The sequence below is a fragment of the Lepeophtheirus salmonis genome, chromosome 11 (assembly GCF_016086655.4).
Source record: "Lepeophtheirus salmonis chromosome 11, UVic_Lsal_1.4, whole genome shotgun sequence".
Taxonomy (NCBI): Eukaryota; Metazoa; Arthropoda; class Copepoda; order Siphonostomatoida; family Caligidae; genus Lepeophtheirus; species Lepeophtheirus salmonis.
In genome coordinates this window covers 16,920,395-16,933,191 of record NC_052141.2, presented here as the reverse complement: position 1 = coordinate 16,933,191, position 12,797 = coordinate 16,920,395, and the positions used below count along the sequence as shown (strand labels likewise).

General features: G+C 30.6%; 1 long non-coding RNA gene across 1 annotated transcript; it reads left to right on the top strand.

Annotated features, from left to right (window-relative positions):
* The first annotated feature begins 426 nt into the window (after positions 1 to 426).
* Positions 427 to 854, top strand: LOC121126247 (uncharacterized). Its single transcript, XR_011782184.1, has 3 exons — positions 427 to 567; positions 624 to 644; positions 716 to 854. It is a non-coding gene; the product is annotated as an uncharacterized lncRNA (long non-coding RNA).
* Positions 855 to 12,797: the final 11,943 nt, after the last annotated feature.

Genomic DNA, 12,797 nt, shown 5'->3' with positions numbered 1-12,797 from the left:
ATGATCACTATCTACGCAACCTTTGAAGCTCACCTTTTCAGTTAGTTATTCAATGGGATATTCTATTGTTTATTACTATTGTGATACTTAGGACTTTAAATAATGCCATCAATTGCATGTGTATGACTCCTACAAAATAAATGAATCGCTTCCTGAACAGCAGCAAGTCTACGGCAGTCCTTATTTCTTCCTCAAATAACGGAGCGGATAAGTATCTACTTCATTGTCGTCATATGGGATTCATGATGTCAAATTTTACTCAGAGACAGCAAGTGTATTTCCGTATAGTGGCGGCGGGTATCTCCCTTCTTAGGGAAGGACTTTAACGGGAGGAAGATGAAAACACCTAACTGATCCCTAATTAATTTGGATGGTCCTTTCTGACTTTAAAATGTATCAAGGAGGGATATAATAATCTGTGTAGCTGGATACATTTCAAGATCGTTACATAGAAAAAGAGATATCTTATCTACATACTACAACGTCAACATATATGAGTTTATCTACGATATCTTTATAAATGATCAAACATGTGGAGGTTTCCGAGGAAGAGTTATCAGGATACGCGTACGGAGATGTATAATATTGTATTACTATTCATATAAAACCTTATAAAATTATAGGGATTTCCCGGTGGACCTGCTGTATAATTTCCTGTCCTATAATTACTGTCAATAACCCTTCAGTCCTAACCTTACTTTCATCCTTTGCCCAGGACTCCAAAACCTTACAAAACGCAACTCTCATATGGCAACTTCTTTTGTTTGTCGTTTCCTCTACTGTTAATCCCATCATTTACTCAGCATAAGCCTCATTCAATATATTTTATGAGCCGGAACGTCTTGATTGATAACTTGCTAAAGATATAAATTCAATGTATCAACTTTTTCAAATAGTATAGAATCAAAGCATAAGGAAAAACGAAAAACCCAATGCTGAAGGTTGTCAAATTATATTATTTGTGAGCTCCTTAATTTAATGTATCTTATTAATATCATAATTACATTTCAGATTTGGTGTTTCTGAAATCTTCATCTAAAATAATGGTCAATTTAATTGCTTGTTCGAACTTCATATAGTTATTAAGAAACTTATAATGACTTTGCTTCATCAATATTTCAAGAAAGTTCGATGTTAATTCAGTATGTAACTACTGTTAAATCTGGATAGCTCTAAAAAACGATCGGAACAACGGGATAGAATCCAATTAAAAGAAGCATATTGTCTTTTTTGAAATGTAAATAATATATTAATTTAACTATAAACCTACTATTTAGTCTGTTCTAAATAGTTTCTAATTATTTGATTTTAAACTGCAAAACCTAAGCAAATAAGGAAATTTGTTTTTTTTAATATAATGATGATTATTTTGTATACTTTTATAATACCATTTTAAAAAACTAACATACATATATATCTAGTTGATATTTCTTATTGGTTGTGCTGGATAGTCATTGTATAATCAAAGATTCATTTGTATAATTGAATTTTTAATATTATTATATAAAAAAATACATCAATTAATACTTTCAAGATGTTAATTAAATTTTATTATACCACCATAGTTTTTTTGTTATGAATAAAAATTGAGCTTCATTTTCCAGTCAAATAACTTAAATTTCCTTTGGAACAGAATTCAAATCTAACTTTCCCTTCAATTCATATAAAGATGAAACATTATTATCGTCCAAAAAAAAGTGAGACATATGATGCTTCGTGCTTCAGTACAAGAAAATTTTGATGTTTTAATTAATCATGGAAGTATTATGAAGGTTTAATGACGGAACTACATCTTCCTTCGGCAAACGGTGTTTCATAGGTTTGCCCCAGCATATATATTCTATGCGAAATATTCGTCTTTAAAATGAAGGGAACAAATAAGATTCTTTTTACTGTCAAATAATTGTCCACTTTCTAAAAATATTACAAAAAATTGATGGATGGAGTCTTTTAAAATGCATTTAAAAACATATTAGTAAAATATAATTTTTAAATCATTTTCTAAAAGCAAATAAGTTGCTTCAAAGTTAAATACAAATTCATTAATATTATTATGTTTTTTGAATTTTTAATATAGTTATTTCAAGTTAATTTAGATTATTCAGTACAATTTGATTCTATATTTGAGTGTAATTCTGTTTATTACAAAATTAAGGGAAGTAACAAAATAGACTTAATAAGCATCTTATTTGGAGGTATGATAGATTTTTATAAAAGCTAATTTCTAAGCTCAACCTGTTTAAAAAATAAAATACAACTAATTATTTATTTCAATACATTAAAGTACTTCTAAAGAATTTAAATATTTATTCTTCGTTATTATTAGTAGAAAAAGGTACAATTCTGAGGTTTCGTTGACTTTTAAAATTTCCACTCCTCCTTTTATCTAGTAATTCATGGTGTAAGATAATTAATTATCTCTCACTCTCTTTCTATATAAAAGACTTAGTTTGCATCCGTCTCCTAGATTGAAGAGAATGATAAATAATGGTGTTGGATCGATACTAAAACTGATAACCTAATCATTCCCACCTCCCCCCGCCATTTTCATTTTTTTTATTGGTCTGATCATTCAAAATGATCTTAGGACTGTTGGTCCTAAGATTTTTACTAAAAACATCGCTGGATTATAAAGTCAAACAAGATATATGAAATATGTATTAAGATTATTGCACATATCTTGCCAAAAAATGTGATTTTTTTTCATTATAATTATATATTGTTACTAGGATTGACAAGGGATCGATTTTACCTTCTTAAAGGATCAACAAGTGGGACTGGATGTGACCGGACTGGACCGCGGTCCTAAATAAGGGCAGCCACAACACTACTTCGCCTACTACGATTTCCTTCACGCCGCACTTCCAATGTTATAGTTTGCACAAATGCAGCTAAACTGAGTATAATAACTAATTTATGTATCCTCAAACATAAAAAAGAAAGTATTTCATGGTTTAATGGATTACATTTCCGTAAAATTCGAAACAACCAAAATGATGGCAAATTTATTTGAACTTTTGTTTTTGCAAATGATGCTCATGAGGATTGAGATAATACCTTATTGTTATATTTTTTAGACACGAAGTAATATTATGCACTGCCTTACAAATTGAACGTAGTGTAACGACCTTTCTGACTTTTTTCTTTGATAAATACTTTTTATTTATTTTATACGATATATTAGAAGAATAACTAGAGGGGATATGTGTAAATTTTAAGACTTGTAAATCCATTTTTTATTTAAAAAATATCCTTTATCAAATTTCTTCGTGTTTGAAGATTAATAGAGTATCTTCTGTAATTTTTTTGAGATACCTTTTTGCATGATAAGTATGAGGATATTATGTGCAAAATTTTGAGATTTATCGATTCATTTTTTATTTTAAAAAATATATCATTTCAAAAGAAGGAGCTGATCAAATTAAAAAATATATATAAGACCTTTGGTCTGAATGGGTGAAAGATAGCCAATGAAAATTATAAAGATTTTATTTATATTTAATTTGTTTAGATTAAAATTATAAACTAAAATGATCGAAACATATAATAGGTAAATTTATATTTCATTCTATATATTTTTTCTGGTTTTCTGTCCATTTGAAGTGAATGAAATCAAATATGCACCCCCTTATATACCAACATTTAACAAACCATAACAACCATATGAAAATATTGATTTTCATAAATATCAAACACTTTTTTCAAATGTCTGACCGTGTGATTTATTTATTGTCGTTGCCATTACTAACTTAATTGGGAACTGTTTTCTTATAAGTGAAAATGAAAACTAACCACCACCAGAAGTAAGGGTGATTCTCGGAATAAATACAATTATTATGTAGAATTTCAACCATAATGAAGATACTTACTAAGCCTAACTCACAAATCTTCTTCTTCTTTTTTTCTTCCCTTTTTTGATTCGTATTGAATAAATGTTCTCCCTTTTTCTGTTTGTACAATAATTAGTTATGTTACAAAATGCCGATTTACGGAGAAAAAACAACAACTTGTGTTCGGAAGTCTATAAGCGTTTTGGGAATTCCCATAGAAATGCTGGATTTTCATTACTTACTCATTATCTAATCTAATAAAAATATTCCAATTTGTTGCTTCGTTTAATGACACCATTTGCTGGAAGATAAGTTATCTCAAAATTGCTTTTAAAATTACAAATATAGTGTACTGGACCAAATAAAAGATATAATGGACGTTAATTTATTTATTTGTCTAATGTTTTATAAATTTTTTGACTAATCTGTCAATGCAAAGTACATCAATTTTAACCCTACATTAGCACCTTCAATTTTTAATACTGCGCAATATGTAAGTATTTTAATTTATAATCTTACTTTTTTTTAATAATTAATTATCATTTATTGGCCGGAGAGTGTGGGAAGATATTTTTTAATAAACTATTCAATTGCAGGTATTTAAAAGTATCCTCTTTTGCACAATACTTATTTTGTAATTATAAAAATGTCATTCAATTCTCTGAATGTTTACGAAAGTTTTGTTATTTTATGAAAATATCATATTTTATTCGATCATAGCTTTTTATTTTAGGTTATAAAATTAACAGAACGCAAAAAAAGCGATGATAAATTGGTCATAACTTCCTTCATATTGAAGCTAGAGACATAATTTTAGATGAAAAAAAATGTTTTTTTTACCATTATCCATTTGCTAAAACAGGTTTAAAAGAAAAATATTGAATTTGATTTTTTAATAACATAACTACAATATTTAAAAAAAAACTTTTTTTGGTGCCTTTTCAAATCAACAACCCATACTTAGAAAAAACTTTGTTACACGATAAATCATTCGTTGTTTATGAAAAAAAAATAACAGCTTATTTGCAAAAATATAAACTTGCTCTCCAGAGCCCAGGAATCTGGTTAGATCAGAATATAATATAGCCTTACTTATGTAACTCAGAATTATGAACATTTTTTATTTTATGTCTAAGTTTGTATCTGTATTTGAGAATATTCGCGTTTCTATCATTGTCTTTCTAAGCGGAACGAACATCAGATACACACATAAATTATTTTGATACTTTATAAGCAAGGTTAATACCAGGTTAGACTATCATGTCTTCGGGCTTACTATAATTTTCAATCTGATGTATTGTAGCGACTGCTGGGCAAGATAGGTAGATTTTGACAAAACACGCAACCACTCATAGCCTATGACGTCATGAATCCTATAATTTTCAACTTGATATATCGAACCAACTACTGGGGAAGAAAAACTGATTTTGACAAAACACGCAACTACTCATGTACTATGACGTAAATATTTAAAGCGTGGCGTAAGTCAAACATCAGTCTTCAAGCGTTATGGTATAACCAAGGGTAGCTGTAAACTTGTATTTCTAAAGAATTTTATCATTCCCGCCTTTATTATTTAATATTAATATAATGTTAGAAGCTGATAGTCGATAGAGAACTGAATAAAATGCCTAAAATAACGTTGCCTACCGTCTGGATTTCTGAAAATGAAGGCCTAGGAATTTGGAATTACTTGTCGGACGAGAAACAGATATATACTTGGTGATATAAATGTGCCTTAGTCGTCTGTCTAAAAATAAACGCCGCTCATTATCCTCATCTCATATCTAGAGTATGGAAATTCATCTAAAAAATCAAGTTAGTGATGAATACATCAAGTCAGACTTTAACTCTGATCTCACAAAGATGCTTATTGCATGTAATATAACCTTATCCAATACTAATCATCCTACGTTCAAAAATATTCTGGAGAAATACACGGGTAAATTCTTCCCCTCCCAAGGAACCATCATTAAATAATGGAGGATGTTGGTAATGATGTCATTTATAGAAATAATTAAACATTTTGCTAATAAATACTTTCTTTATACCCTCAAAAATCATAATAAAGCAGGCAGATAATAACCACATTAGTATTTTAAACAATGATACCATAAGTCTTTCTCCCCTCTTTCCCTTGCACGCGTTTTTTCTATACAGGATTATCAACTTTCTGTATAACCAAGCGTAGTTATAACTAAAGTTGATAATATTGTAAAAAAAACGCGTGCAAGGAGAAGGGGAAGGGAAAGACATATGGTATCATTGTTTAAAATACTGATGTGATTATCATCTGCCCGCTTTATTATGATCTTTGAGGGTATAACGAAAGTATTTATTAGCAAAATGTTTATAAAAATATACTACGTATAATTGATTTCGACGTCTTTTATCCGTTACAGTAGATTTGAAAACGTCCCATTCCATGAAATTGTAATTCATTATGAACCTTATTCTCAGAATAATAGCTAATGAAACGACAAAGTAGAGTATTTGAAATATATTTGAAACTCAAAGTTTAAAAAATAAGGCTTTAATTAAATATAATCTACATAATAAAAAATATACCATCATACATTTATGTTAAATATACAAAATTAAACAATTGGAATCATATAACTAATAACAATAAATTATATATACAGAATATTGAAATAATAGATTGATCCAAATAATTTTTTCTTGTTCTAATATCGGAATCTAGTTAAATATATCATAACTTTAGGTTGCTAGACACAAGGGAGACGTGGAGTTTAATCAAAAAGATAATCACCCCTCTTCTTCATGTGGAAGTTGCTATATACAATTGTGCACAGGATAGATATATCTATACCGATGAGATCTAACAAATTATTAATAATAAAGTGAATGTCAAAATCATAAAAGTAGACAATAAATATACTAATCAAAAAAGTGTTAGAAATAAATCCATCTTAAAGATTTAGAGCAAAAGCTAATTATGTAGTAATGTCCGGCGATATTACTCCTTATTAAGAGCATCAAAAAAGATATTTTCCCCGTTATTTATGCTTATATAATAACATACTATTAGTATGAAGGATATTCACAATTGCTAATTATAATGCTACACCCAATGTAACTACCCCCGTTGTTGTGGCCATTTAAGCAGTTGCTTTTGCCTTTTATGAGTTTTCTGAACACCATTTCTTGGAGCCTATCAACTGTAGCTAAGCCTTAAGTGATAAAAGAGTAATATTTATTGACTATGTAATATTGGAAAACCTAATGATCATACCCAACTCTTTAAGCAAAGAAACTAGTTGCGAACCATCCAAAGCTACTACCCTCGTTGTTGTGACCATTTAAGCAGTTGTTTTTTCCATTTAATGAGTTGTGTATCATAATTCTTGATATGTTTCGCTAAAATAGAATCATATTTTATGCTTAGATTAAAAAAAAATTGATTACTTACTGTGAGATAGTACAAAATTCAGAGTTCCATTTCGATATTAGTAAATACTTTTTACTGATAACTTGATCGTCATTTGGTGTGGATGACTCAAAACATTTTTATATATATTTCCATAAATGACATCAGTACCAACATCCTCCATTAATTGCATGATGGTTCCTCGAGAAGGGATAGGTTTACCCGTGTATTTCTCCATAATTTTTTTGAACGTAGATGATTAGCAATGGATAAGGTTATACTACATGCAATAAGCATCTTTGTGAGATCAGAGTTAAAGTCTGACCTGATGTATTCATTATTAACTTGATTTTTTAGATGAATATCCATGCTCTTGATATGAGATGAGGATAATGAGTGGCGTGTAATTCTAGACAGGGGACTAAACGCACATTTATATAGACAAATCTGACAAACCATCTATTTCTCATCCGGTAAGTATTTTCCAAATTCCTGGGCCTCCATTTTCTGAAATCCAGACAGAAGGAGACGTTATTATAGACATTTTATTCAGTTCTAATAATATATTAATATTGAATAATAAAGGCGGGAATGATAACGTTTTTGATAGAAGAAGATGAATACTATTTAAACAATGATGCCATGCGTATTTATTCCTTCCTCCTCGCACGCTTTTCTATTCTTACCAAAATTATCATCCGTAGTTATAACCTTGTATTTCTAGTAACCTTGCTGTTTAGGATTATTTTTTATTTCAAGGTTCCGTCAAATAATGTTTAAAGTTGCAAAAATAAAATGACTAAAAAAATAGATAATTAATAAATACATTAAAAGTATTTAAGATCAATTTAAACGACTTCATTAGAATTCATTACTTATTTGATCATTTAATCGACAGTCTTGTATTAATTAATTAAACTTTATTTAGCACACACTTGTATTGTTTACAAATTACATATTTAATAAGTAATCACAGGCATTCTGAATTTTGTCACATAGACTTTTCAGAGCTACTGGAATCTCACATACACCAGGCAGTCCAACTGATATTTTAATATTTATTACAAAAAAAAAAAAAAAAAAAGACGAGTATAAATGAAAAGGAAAAACAACTTTTTGTGGTTTTTGATCATTATTTGTGTTTATTGAAGAGAAGAATGTGTCAAAGATGAAAATTAAGGATTTGTCAGGGAGTCATAATTGTTAGTTCTTGTTGGACTTGGAGTAGAGTTGAGCATTGAAATCTCTGTAACTTCTTCCAAAAATATCATTACTAGATTCGGAGTGGAGGTATGTTTATTTTCTTCATTTCCTAGGTTCTTGGAGCTAATTTTATAGAAAATAATGTCTGTAGAAAATTATTTGTCAAATTGTAGGACTGGCCACATTAATCTTCGCCTTTCTTTTTAGCATACCCGAAGATTTTTAACAAATAATTTTCAATTATGAGAATATGTTGGATTCTATAAAATATTTTAAATTTAATTCTCTAGTTCTGACGGTCCTGAATAAAGTGTACAATCCATTATAATATAATATTATAGTACACTAGGATATAACCGTATTATAGATTTTATAATACACATACAAAGAATACTAAGACAAACTCGCTAATCATCTTCTTTCCCTTTATTACGAATTATTTTATTATGTATATACTAAGAAAACTAAGATAAACTTACTAATCTGCAGACGGACACTGCAAAGTAAACGTTCCCCTGGTATTCAGATTATGTTTTTACTTTGTTGAACATAGTGTTTGGCCTCCAAGGTCACTGGATCTCAATCCCATGGACTTCTTCGTGTCGGTTCAATCTAAGCCACACACCAAAATATCCTCCTTCTACACAAAATCCAAGCTGATGTCTAGAATCCGGGAAGAATTCCCTAATTTTCCAAAGGAGACTGTCATCAAGAACTGCTCCTGTTTTCGAGGTTGAGTTGAAGCTGTTATTTTAAACATTCCTACATTAATTAATAGTCTACGTTTTGCATGCCAGCCCAAAATAATACTAATCGATAATACAGGATGCGTGGGCAAAATCTGCCGCTTCAAAAAACAACAACTACAAGCTTATTTTATAATATTTATTGATAAAATAAAAACAAATATCTTTATTAGGATATAGAGCAGCTATCTATTCAATGTAACCGCCGTCTGCGGCCAAACCCCGCTCAATGCGGCTACGAAACCGAGGACAGGCATTTTGGATTTGCACTGCTTCTATCTCACTGAATTTCTCCTTGATGCAGGTGATGAGAGACTGCTTGGTGTTATGGGAGAAGCGGTTGGTCATGTTCTCCATGTAGGACCAGAAAAAGTAGTTCAACGGGCTCAAATCCGGTGATGAGGGAGGGCAAGAGGAGAAGGGTACGAACGCAAAAGCATTGCTTTTCAGCTATTCTTACGTCCGCTTAGCTTTGTGGGCCGGAGCCGAGTCCTCCTGCCATATCTACGGCCTGTTTCGAAGGTGTGGGGCGGCATGACATAACCCTCACTTGATACGCCCCCAAAGACCATGACAGTGGCCGGAAACTTGGTCTTCATGACCCTGGAGACGTCCCGGACAATCCTGATGCTGTTCTCCTCCTTCTTCTTCCTGTCAACAATGTCCATCGGGTCGGATGACTCCTCCAGCTGCTTCCTCAGACTTCTGACTGTTATAACTGGCATTGACAGAAGGCCAGAGATGTCAGCATTGCTTAATTTCATGTGATCACAAAGCATAATCTGAATAGCAGCACACCTACGATCTCTCTCATTGAACATAATGACTTTTCAGGGGAATTTAAAATGATACTATCGCTACAAGGGCTAAACAATAACTGAACCCTATAACCTGGGAAAATTTTTAATGCCAAAAACAGACAGATCAGACATCAGCTGATGGAGCAATGTTGTCGTTAAAATACAGCAGATTTTGTCCACGCACCATGTATAGTAAAATACCAATATAAACCAAGGATTTGATATGAAGCTGTTTGATGTTTACGATGTTAATTAATTTAACGGTTAAACCTGTGTCTTTTAGATTTGAACCATGAATTTATACTGCTCTTCGGTACACAAATAATTAATATCATCCACAATACATAAACTTTGTCAGATGATAATTGAAACATTTTGGATATTTGGTCAAAATTTCCAAACCAGTGTTAATAATTTCTATTATATAATGTTGAAATTAGGTATACGTTTGTTGATAGTTTTATAAGTACAAAAATATCTAGAAAACATAAAAAAACAACTAAAAAGTTATTCCACAAAAGTAAGAGGACATAAGAGGATTTTTTTTATTCACTTTATGGAGAGGAGTCCTATAAAACTTATCAAGCCGCTGCTTAGCCTGAATAGTATTTATTTACATCTTGAGGCAGTGTAAAATTAAAACAACAAATTGTTTGGGATCCAATATGTTAGAAATAACACAAATAGTGTTACACTTAACACAATAATTAACAATCTAAAGAACAGATTGTCGTGAAATTTTGACAGCAATCTTTTGAAGGTTAGTACTAACTAAAAATTAGGTGAATTGGTTAAAAAAATATCACCGTCTCTTTGTGAAGACCGGGGCTTTTCATCCCATATGTTAGATACTTTATATTACATTCATGAAATTTCGTCAAATGATAGTAGAAACGTTTCTAGAACACTATCGAAAACCTTATTGTCAAATGCACTTGTGTGGAACGGACACAAAATGATAAATATATATGTTGATAATTATAGTCATACACGACCTCGGGATGGAGGAGTGTCTATCAAGTCTTTAACAGGCTCATATGTGCTCCAATACATTCAATCTAAACTATTGATTTATCCGCATTGAATCAAAATTATTGACTCCCTCTCTTCAATTTCAAATTTATTATCTTTTTTAATTTATATATTTAAATATTGGAGGATTGATATTATGATGTTTCTAAATGCAGTTTGAGTCAACTGTTGAATCATCCTGATAATAAAACAAATAAATTATGTAGACTTATTCATTGCAATACGTGGCAAATAATGATATATTTCATCTTTTTGAATTAGGATAACATGGCTGGGAATCGGTTAAGAAGTACTTGAGTAATGAGGGGTTCGGTAAAGTGTCTGCACACAAATTAAAACATTTGAGTATATTATCATATTAGAAAAAACAAATAGTTACAAAAATAAATATTATTTCAATCTTGAAATTTATAGAAAAAGCTTCCCCCTCCATTGCAGAAGAAATAATTGGAGCACACTGCTCAGTGTTATTCATTTACAAACTTATAAATATAATCAATCTGTATTACGTATAGCTTTTTATCGCCTCGCAACCTCGACTACAAAAGGGAAAGCAAACTTTGAAAAATCATGAGGTAGTTAGTCGTCTGTATTTTTTTTTATTGCTGTATGTCAAATATAGCAATTATTTATGTATAATTGATGAAGAACAAATATTACTTTATCAATACTATATATAGATACATTGAATGTAAGTAATTAATTTATATAAAATCCTACGTATACTCGTTTTTTATGTAGGTTCAGCTGCTTTAAATCATACAGGAATCAACAGATGGATTGGTCTAAAAAAACAGACATTAGTCCTAAAATAATTTTGTCAGTGAAAGGATCGATCCTTTACGGTTCCTTAGGTTTGACTACAGCAACTAAAATGGCATAGTTACTAACCATCTCCTTTCAGCTTTTCAATATAACCTACTTCAAGAGACAATAAAGCTTAAGTTTAAAGTAGGATTTGTGTGGCTAGAGCTTATTATTATACGATCTAGCTTTCCTTTATTATTTTCCTCGTCTATATATTATTCAATCCTAGCTAGGAGGGAATAATAGCTATTAAAATAGACAGTACTGTGGGGATTAAGGATCAAGATATCGGTCTTTAGGACCATTGAATAGTAAAAAACCACTAAAAAAAAAAACTGACTAGGCAATCAGTCCTATAACGGATTCAAAACTAATTAGTATTAATAATAAAAGCTCTAAGTAATATGGGCGTCCCCAGGACCATCAGCAAATTTGGAGCGTTTTTCTTTAACTCCTCCGGATCCAATTTGTCATTTTTGATACAATACGACTTGTATGTAAGGTCAGGTTTGTTTTGTTTTATAATTAATTGTTTGTGTCCTAATATATATCTATATACAATTTACTTTCAATGACTCAGCCATCATTAGTTGTTTAATTAGCAAGTGCTCAGATTTCAATGGACCATCCAGTAGATATGGCATTTTACAAAATGCCCGGGCAATTTCCCGCTCTTTCTGTCATTTTGCATAATGCCTGGACAATTTGCAAAATCCGGATTTTCTACATTGACCATACCATATATATGTCTAATTCATTTTTAAAAATTGCGAAGAAATCATGTGACAATGATAGTCTAGGAGGACTTAAGAGATTAAAAGCAGTTGGTATGATTGACTTATTTGGCTAACTACCAGATGATTTTGGGCCATTTTTCCTGTTTCTATTTGAAGGAAAGGTTGGGTGATGTAATTAAGGTAACAATGTGAGTAGAGTCTGTAATTCAAAGATTTAATGTATTTATAAAATTGTCTAAATTCTCTATGTA